At 43.1% G+C, this 10295-nt stretch overlaps 1 long non-coding RNA gene across 1 annotated transcript; it reads right to left on the reverse strand.

The window, feature by feature from the left end:
• Positions 1 to 6668: 6668 nt before the first annotated feature.
• LOC147651738 (uncharacterized) lies at positions 6669 to 9944 on the reverse strand. The gene is made up of 3 exons (XR_015273854.1): positions 9848 to 9944; positions 9476 to 9575; positions 6669 to 7004 (listed from the first exon to the last, which is right to left on the reverse strand). It is a non-coding gene; the product is annotated as an uncharacterized LOC147651738 (long non-coding RNA).
• Between the last annotated feature and the right edge of the window lie 351 nt (positions 9945 to 10295).

The raw sequence follows: 10295 nt of genomic DNA on the forward strand, positions 1-10295 counted from the left end.
TTTCATTATTCAAAGGCAAACACTGAAGAAACATGTTGTCAACATGCCCAGTTCTTTCAGGTGGAAGGAGGTGAGAACCATTTGTGTAGCATTTCAGAGACTTGTTTTAGTGACTTCACATGGTTTCAGGAAGCTTTTCTTCTAATATTGAGCCGCCTTTAGCAGGTCTTTTTTTTTCCTGCACCTTGGGATCCAGTATCATTTCCTTGTTTTTCTGCACTCCAGTGCTATCAGCCATCCTCAAGTGTTTGTCTCATCACTTTCAAGACTGCACCCCTACCCAGGAAAACAGTGAGGGAAAAACTTTCTGCTCTCTGCAGGCTTTTCTCCCAATAAGCTGGAAAATAATGTTTGTTTGGCTCATATTCTTAGCTAGCTGCGGACTCCCCACTGATACCCCCTGCCCTGTCAATTGCTAACTAATCGTGCCTGCAGTAAAAGTAATCCAAACTGGGGAGTTATTCAGCAGCAGCAGAAGGATCCATTAAAACAGATTATGCTCCGTGCTCCATTTCTGTCCTCATCCTCCGGGATCACCCTGCCCAGGCTCTGTCCCAGGGCACACGCACCCACGCTCTGCAAAGTCACCCTGCAGGGTCCCCTCAAAGGGACAGGCAAAATCCAGGCCAGGGGTCTGTCCCTGAGGGAGCTGGCTGCGAGGGGATGTTAACAGGCAGCCTGTCCAGGAATGCTCATGGGCACAAAGCTGTCCTGGAAGCTGCTGCCATGGTTTTTTAGCTTTCTTATCCTTGACACACAGGCAGCAAAGCAGTTCTGTATTTGGTTTGACTGAGGCTTGGAGGGGAGAAAACCCGTATAGTATTCAGGCCCTAGGGAAGCAAAAAAAAATGCACAGTAGTGATGTCCTGGAGCTAATTCAGCCTTGAAGCTCAGTGGCTGCTTGGCATCACTAGAGACGTCGGCCTGGAGTGAGGAGCAGGGTGTCTGAAGGCCTTTGGAACAAGCCTGTGGTATTTCACAAAATCATAAACTCACAGAATGGTTTGTGTTGGAAGGGACATTAAAAATCACCTTTTTCCAACCCTCTGCCATGGCACGGACACCTCCCGCTGTCCCAGGCTGCTCAGAGCCGCATCCATCCTGGCCTTGGAAACTTCCAGCCACAGCTTCTCTGGAAAACCTGTGCCAGGGCCTCACCACCCTCCCAGGGAACAATTCCTTCCTAACAGCTAATCTATACTCTCTTCCTATCAGTTTAAAGCCCCCTTGTAAGAAGCCTCAATCCGTATTTGCATCCCTTCCCCTCAGAGTGGATTTGTTACAAGGCCTTTATGCCTGTCCCTGTGGGTTTCCTTGCCCCTGGCAAGACCCACCTCAGGCTCAGCACCTTGCTCCCAGCCTTGGCCTTCTGGAGACCCTGCTGTACCGAGTAACAAATGCAAAAAGTGACACCCATGAGCCTCATCCAGCCACCTCCAGCTGGGATATAACCACTGCTAACAGCACAGGAGGTGTGCCCTGAGCTGGATGAGGAGGGACAGCGATACCTCAGCTGGGCACGGAATCCTGCCCTAGAGAACGCTGTGCACAGCTAGAGCCACATGGCTGGACCTTGCTGGGCTTCCTCTCCCCACTTTGTTTAATTGTGTGACATTAAAGCTACCCCTAAGCCAGTAGGACAGGCGTATGCAGAATGTACCTATTTACCTTGCAGGTTTTTAAATTCAAATGGGTTATGTAAAGCAGCACAGTCTACACAATTTAAATTGGCCTGACTTCTGAAAGCTGCAGGTTCCAGGACCTGAAAGAAAGCCTGCAGCTAGGCTGAGTATCCAAGGGAGGTCCTCTTGGCATACAAAGATCAAGCACAATCTGAAATTCAAACATACCTTTACGCTTAGTTTTTATCTTATTTCAGTTCACGCAAAATAATGTTGCCCTAGAAATGAAATTTCCCCATATGTCTGGCACAGCTCTACAATGGCCATTTAGTGGAGCAGTAAAGCAAAGCACCAGGTACTTGACAGCTCTTTTTGTGTCACTCGCAACATGCCTCCTAATTCTAGAGAGCTACTGCCATGTACTCCAACAGGGTTTCTTTGCTTTCCTGAAGCAGTTACATGACTTAAGAGTTTGGTCATCTTTTCTGCTAATAGGAATTGAGGAATTGTCCATAGGAAGAGCACACAGGTAGAAAGCCCTGCACATTAAAATCAAGATTGCTTAGGACACCACTAATATGATCCATGCAGCTCTGCAAAATGAATTTTTATACTTTTCCGAGCTTAACACGCTAGCATTAATATTTCATTATGAGATTTCACTATGATTTTGGTCCTGTTACTGTCTCAACCAATTTATTGCTTGAGAAGGTTATTTTTAATCTTCAGTGCTAACTGAGAATATACCCTCAGAAAACCTTTCCCAATGTGGAATTTCTTTGCTGTTTCATTGTAATTGAGGTGATGCAGTATCCAACAGCTCTTTACAAGAACAAATAATATTTTAAGAGAGGAGGGAAGTTTATCAGTTTCTAGCTGAAAATATATATTGCCCACTTGTCTTAATTTGTAATTATAGAATTTCAGATATAACAAATGAGGAGAATGAGCTAAAAAGATGTGATTTGGCCGGGTTTAGCACTGAGCACTGAGCATTCAGGCAACTGGCTTCTGAGGTGCTGCAGCACTGGTGCTCCAGCAGTTTCCCTTTGAAAAATTGAGGTGTTTGTTTGGGTTCTGATTCAAACAAGGTCAAAGGTGTAAAAGCACAGGCAGCATTTGGCCAGGTTTGTTTCTTTCTAGGTTTGTGATTTAGGGCTGTGTCTCAGAGACAGTCCTGGCAGCCAGAGAATGAGAAAGGGCCAAAGACTGCACAGGGAATCTGGTCTTGACCCCGTCTCCCACCAACCTCGAGACACCAGAACAGGATTTATCACACAGGCTGTGCACTAACTGTAAGAGGAAAAAAACAGGTTTCAAAAAAAGGTCTCTCAAAATCTGCCTCAGAGTTACAAAATGTTTCTCAGTGTCAAACACAAGCAATTAGTGTTATTTATTCATCCCCTTAAAACATCTCACTCCCCAGATCCAATTCCCTCCAGCCAGGTACTGCCAGTGATATTGCACTTCCCCTTAATTCCAGCCTGATGGATTTAGGACAGGATGTGCCATTTTGGTCCCTTATCCTACCCTGGGGAGTCTGCTCTCTTTGCTTTGTGGACAACTTCTTTGTCCTAAGCGCAGGATTATTTTCCCAGCTGTTGTGGGGATGGGGCAGGGATGCAGGCAGTTCTCTACCAACCACTGGCATAAAGAATATCTGACCCTTCACCAGCCAGGAAATTCAGACTATTCCCAGAGGTACACAGGAAGGCACAGGGATGCTGGCCTAGACACACAATAAGCAGATGATTTTCCTTTTTGTCCCCTTGGACATAAACTCAAAATGTCCCCTTGTATGTTGGTTCATCTCCTAAGGGACTCAGCTGAACAAACCCTCCCCTAAATTCTACCTGGAGTAATACCACCCTCCACATGTACCAAAACTCCCGTGCAGGGGTTACCCTGGGCTGCCTGGCTCCTCTCCAGAGTGTATCCCCAGTAGTTCAGTCCCAAGGAAACTGTGGATCTGTGCCTGTCCGTGCAGCCTGGGACAGCATTGACCTTCATAGGCACCTGAAAGGATCACTGAGGTACAAATCCCCACACCAGCCCCATGTCCCAGTGCAGCCTGTTTAATGATGGTGACACATGTCAACAGCTCTCCAGCACACCTCAGGTACCTGCATTTTGAGGGGTTTTACTGCTCAAGTGCTTATCCTAAAACCTCTTCTGGCGTAATCATGGCATAATCATCTAATTTGGGGAACTTAAAACCAATTCAGAACAGAACCAAAGGACACAATTTTTTCACTCTGACTTTATGTGGTTATCAAACCTCTCCCTGCCTGCTGGTGAGTGGCCCAGAACAGAAGAGATTGAATGAGTTCATCAGTACTTGGGCAAGTATGTTTTGGGGAGAAACCAGGAGGGGGGATCATACTGATCCCTTTAACAGACTCCAGGAATGATGCTATTCCAAATCAAATGGTCTGTCTTTGACACAGCATCAAACAACTCATAAAAGCCTGCCTGGATTCTAAATATTGGACACATTCTTCACAGGGAAGATGAGTAGCAGAGCAGATTTTCCATTGAAAACATTTTCTTCTGTAATTTTTTCTGATCTGCGAATTGTAACGAGTGCATGGAAATTACAAGCTGCTATAAAAATTACAGAGACTAAAACTACAATTTTATCCTGCATTAGAACAATTTTAACATTGTTAGAGGAATATATCTCTGCAATTTTAAAATTATTTGAGTCATGACAGAAAGACTCACAACTGCAATATTTATCTTTCAGATTCATCTTAGGATGTTCCTGAAGACTTTTGAGATGTCACATTATATAGCATTTTGTGGGGACTGGAGAAAGTCACTTTGACAAGCAACACATGTAAATTGGAGCCATTGATTATGGAGAATTTAATTTTATCTATTCTGTATTCATGGTACAATAAATAAAAATACTTCAGTGGTCACTGTAGGACTTCAACAACTTCTACAGAAATGCAATTTATAGTTGCATATTTTTAACAGCGAGCTTCGGCGTACATTTGATTAAATTCTGCTTTCCAGTGCACTTAATGAGAATTCTAATTCTCTAGAGATTTCTATAGGCATGCCAGGTAAAGAGGAGTCTATCAAGTCAGAGCTGTGGTTGTTAGTACAAGGAGCTGGCTCCTTTGAAAAGAAATAAAATTCATAAGCATGCATGCATATATTTTAATATTGCCAAGATACATATTGGCAGAGCAATAAATAGTAAGAAGATTTATTACCCACTCTATTTTCCAATGTATACAAATGCAAGTGATACTTGTGAGGTATAACATCTTTCGGGCATGTGTTTGAACCGAGTGGCTGGAGCACAGCTTATTTATTTTGGGTTCTCAGAAAATTTGAGGTTGATTCAGTCTCTAAATGTCTTCAAGTTATCCTATTGATTTCCCTGCCTGCCTGATGAGAAAGGTGAAGAACTTCCTCTAAGGGATGCAATGTCAAGTCCTGACTGAGGGCCATCCACTTCTCTAAATAAATGGGGTCAAAAAATAAAAAAAGTTTTTCTTACCTGCTCCTATCTGGTATCTCTCTGCTCCAGCTCTCAGATCATGATCATCTTTATAAGGACTATCTCCCTACCACAATATTCTTGCAGCAACTTGGAAAACAAGTTTGCTCTTCCTGGTAGGAATATTGGGAGTGTCCAGACAGGACAGCTCCTTCCTTTGTCAATCTGCAGCCACAGCCTCACCTCAGGTAAGCTCTACAAGAGAGTTCAGTTTTGGCAATTTTTCCTTGGCTGCAGAGCTGGGAGGAGGAAAAAGCCTGCTGAACATGGGGGCAAGTTTGTCTTGTTCCAGTCTGCCTTTCTTGAGCCTGGGTGTTGGAAAATGTGAGTGAAACCCTGGACATTTTCACCTCAGTGGCAAAATCCCTTTCATGGGAATGAGACCAAGATTTCTTCCATGAAGGGATAGGTGTATCTTCCAGGTCTGTAAAAATCATGATGGCTCTTTGTAACTTGTTCTGCTTTCACTGCAGAATTTATTGGTTACTGGGTTTTTAAGTCGTATTTTGGTGTGAAAGTATGAACAAGATAATCTGGTCTTATATCACTTTAAATATGCATATTTCAAATTAACTGAGGAGTTCAGTAAATTTGGACCCACCTTTCTGATGGGGACCCAGTGGGAGTTGCCATTCAGGATAGCAGAAGGGGGACACTGGCAAGACAGGGAGAGAGCAAAGAGTGTGGAGCTGGGCCCCACACCCCTGTCATCAGGTCACAGTGTTATTCTTCAGGTGACTTTTCTTGCCGTCACTACAATTAGTCCAGGAATTAAAGTAAAATCATCTCCCCTAAAGAATATGAAAGAATGTAATAAGCCTTACTTTTTGTCCTCTCAGCTGTTACACCCTGAACCAGTGGGTTACAGTAATACTGACCAACACTCAATTTTTAATTCTTACACTGGAATTTTTTTTTAAAAAAAAACACGTTAGAAGGAAAAAAAAAACCCAACCAACCAAAAAACAACCAAACCCAAAGCACAAGAAAAGAACAAATTAAATATAGCTTTTGCTTATGCTGATTTTCAGAAATAGGTTAATAAACATTGCTTAGATGAAAGGAGCCTCAAGCGTTAAAGAAAGAAATCAGAAGGTCTCAGTTAAGTGATTTTTTGGCAGGAATCGAATTAACGAATATAATATGGATTGCTGACAAGGTGCTTGATCATTCTCAGCAGTGAGGAATTTTTTTATGTATATATATTTATATATATATATATATATATATATATATATATATATATGCATCAGTTTGTGTTCGAGTTGATTCCATTAACACTTCACTTGATAATGATAAATAGCATTTTTATGGAAAAGGAAAATATCATGAAGTCCCGATTTGCAAGAGCAAGTTAGAATGTATGACATTATTATGTCCTACTGCATTTTTTAATTCTTTAAAAAAACACAAGCCTTCAATGCTAGCACAAAAGAATGCAAACATTTTATTTAGTCCACAGACAGTTTTCCTCTAATTCAATCTGCAAATAACAAAAGGTACTTTTTTTTTTTTTTTTTTTTTTTTTTTTTTTGTAAGAGGGTTGGAGGATAAAATAGAAAGGGAGACATAAAAGCGACTTAATTAGATCATGGAACTCTTTCTTAAGCAGTTCAGCATCTTAATTTCTGGTAAATTCAAGCGACATCCATCTGGGGGTTGATTCTGTCAGTCTGGATCTGTGTCTGTCTGCCTTGATCCATCTCTCCGGGCACGGCGGCTGCGGCTCCCGAGCGGCACCGGAGGATGCCGAGCTCCGCAGGCAGCCGGGATCCAGCCCCCCCTTGACAATGATCGGGGCTGACACCGACAGCCGCTTACACCCCACTCTCGGGCTCCTTGTGTTCGGCCTTAGCTGCACGTGTCGTCTGGCGAAAGTTAAAAATAAAGCATTTAGGGCTAGGCTGTGGTCACTTTTCCTGCGCCTCCGCAGTGCGAGGGGGAGGAAGGGGAGGGGGAGCAGCCGCGGCTCCGCGTTCTGCACCGATCCCACCAAGGTCAGCCAGAACTGCTGCGAGAGCAGAGCCCGAGCCACACACAGCACGTGGGGTGCTAGAAAAGAGCTTTTCCTCCCAGAACTAAGCCCCTCCGGACCTCCAGGTGATGAGAGATGCTCAGGCATTGCCCCCACCCATTCAGGCAGCAGATTTAGCTGGCCACACCCCGATGCCAGCAGCTCCTGAGCCGCAGGGCTCTTGGAAAATTTTCCATCAAAACTTTCAGGAGAAGTATCTGATTTCCTTGAAAATGTCAGCATGTTTTTATTTCATCCTGCTAGGCAAATTAAATATGGAAAATGGAAAAGATATTAGCAGAAACCCAGAAACCTTAATGGCAGGGGAAGGGGACAGTATTCATTTTGTCAATGGGAAGCTGATATTTCCAGCTGAACATTTTGGATTAAAATAGTGATGGCCTGACTAGGCAAAATAATAACTGGACAAACCCACCTCTTATTTATCAGGAGCTCTATTTCAGATATTTATACAGTAAAGTTGACTGCTTCCCACCCCACATCCCCCACATTTCTTACTGCCAGTCAGGTGGATACAGGCAAAACATTTTCCCTCCCCCAGTTTTCTAAGGTTGTAGAATCTCCTTGCTACCCCTATCTGCCAAAGCTGCAGAGCTGTTGTGATGCTGCTCTGAACCAGGGGTGCTGGGGGCTTGCCTGAGGGAGCTCCAGGGGTAAAAGCTGAGTTGGATTTATGTGAATATGGGACCAGAATGAATGAGAACAGGAGGATGGGACAGAGTCCAGTGGTCACAGAGCCCAGTGTGCTGCTGCAGCAGACAGACATCTGCTGCACCCCTCAGACACGTACCCATCTCCCTCACAGAAATACTGACAGGGGTTCTCCCCACTGCTGCTGTGGAAGGCTTTTCCAGAAATTCCCATCTTTCATTAGAAACCTTCTTCTAAAATACAGGGTCACTTACTGATGATTAGCTTACAGTTATTTACATATCAATATTGTTTAATCTTAAAACAATCCCCTTCATTCTTATATTTATGGATGATTCTCTGCAGGCTTTAGTGTGCTAAGGCACAACCCCTCTTCTCCCACTGAACTATTCACCATTCTCTGCTCCTGCTCTAGGTTGAATTTCTTTCTTTCAAACACAGGTGGCTACAACTGGTCACTACATTCCTGGAAAAGCCTTCTAAAGAGTATTACTTTTTTCCCAGCTTGACTGGGAATGCTTCTTTTGATATAGTGCCAAATAAATGCCCCATTCTTCTGTATCTGTCCAACCAACAAGCCTTACCTTATATTAGAAATTGTCATTAGTTCCCAGCTACCTGACCTTGCTACTTGAACTGTTCAGTGTAATCCCATTTATATCTTCCTGGTCTCTGAGGATATTCTGTTTTTCTGTATGCTGTCAGCCTCCTTGCTATTGACAAACCCTCCCACCTCCAGCCATCAGCACATTTCTCTAGCAGGTTCTTTTTGTGCCTAGTTGATTAATGAAAATATTAAGTAATATTGGTCCCCAGACTGTGCCTTCAGAAACTCCACTTTTAGCTCTCTCCAGCCTGATATTTCCTCTTTCAGCATCATCTGTTATTATCTCCTTTGGCCAGTTTCTATTTATTTTACAATCCTGGGCCTAATCTTCATCATTCCCAATCAAACAATTCTCCATGTAGCTCTGTGTCAGATGTTTCTCTCACAGTGTATACACATCACATCTAATGCCGTTTTCTTTGTCTAAAAAGATCAGGATAATCTAAAGATTATCAAGTTAATCTCGTAAATCTGCTTTCGGTAAACCTATTCTGTGTGTTATCCTACTTCTTCCATTTGCTATGCTCTCTATTCCCCTGCCTTCCAAAAGCACTCTAATGCCTTGTGTACTGCTGATGTCATCTGAATATGCCTACATTTAACTAGAATATGGGGGGTTTTTTCCTATTTTGAATACAGGAATCATATTTGAAATTTCTCTTGCCACTCCCTGCTTTAACACAGTTCTGAGTACCCTTCGAGCAGAAGTGCAGTTGTGAATGCCAATTCCTTCAGACAGCTGGGACACAGATGCTTGGAAACCACTCCTTGAATTTTACTTCTACCTCAAAGGCATCATTTTCACCCTTCCAAACTCGCTCCCATCAAGCCAGTTTTCTCCCATCCAAGCTCAGAGCCACTGTTCAAATTGAACACAGAGCCACAAAATCCTCTGTTTTGAAAAGCAACTATGCCAGTCTTAAACCTGTCCTCCCTCAACCTCACTGTTACTTTCCTTACTGTCATCTAATTTTGATGGCTGAAAACCCCATTGGTTTTTTGAATTTCTTTTGCTACTTTTGAGCTGATTTCAATTCCCGTTTTACCTCTGTGGTTCTGGATCTTACACCTCCTGTTGATCTCTGTTTCCATTCCTGGGAGACTTCACCATTTTGAAATATCACCATTTCCTCTCAGTAAAAATACCTGCAATGGAACAATATCAGAAGAACATTATATTCTAAGGCATTGCCAAAATTTGTTGTTATCCTTTTTATAGTATAACACAATCTCTTTTTATTTATTGACTTCAACAATGTCTTATATTTGAAAGCATTGCTCCACACATTTAGAACAGCAGATTCACTGAAGCTGAACATGCAGGTCTGACTGGAAAGCAAACTTCTGGTGCTCTGAGCAGTTGGACCAAGGTTCTGTACAGCCCATCCATCAAGCATCTTGATTCAACTAAAACCCACCCATGCAAAGTGTCATTGCAGCTGGAAATACGCCACCATTAAAACAGAGCTCCTGGATTTAATCTTTCTCTGACTCTGAGTTAAGTTTGCAAGTCAGAAGGGGGTTTCTCTAATGCAGCCTTTGAAATCTCACTTTCAGGTCTGCAGTCAAACCCTGCCTTTATTTCCTCCTCCCTAATCACCAGCACCAGGCTGCATGATCAGCAAATGAATGATGGTTCAGGACCCACTGCAAAGCCCAAAGTGGGAGCTCGCTTGAGGATCAGGGACTGTCATTGGAGCTGCAGAAGGGATATGGCAGTCCATCCATGTGTCCACAGTAATTTTAGTTTTGTAGGGCTTTGAGATTAAAACTGTAGTGTGGAGTCTAATGGAGATTGTGTGGACAGAAGGAAAAACAACTCTAGAATATGCATTTGTCAGGCTTCCAGGCTAAACAAGGCTCCAC

This window comes from Cyanistes caeruleus, chromosome 9 (assembly GCF_971803275.1).
Source record: "Cyanistes caeruleus chromosome 9, bCyaCae1.hap1.1, whole genome shotgun sequence".
Lineage (NCBI taxonomy): Eukaryota > Metazoa > Chordata > Aves > Passeriformes > Paridae > Cyanistes > Cyanistes caeruleus.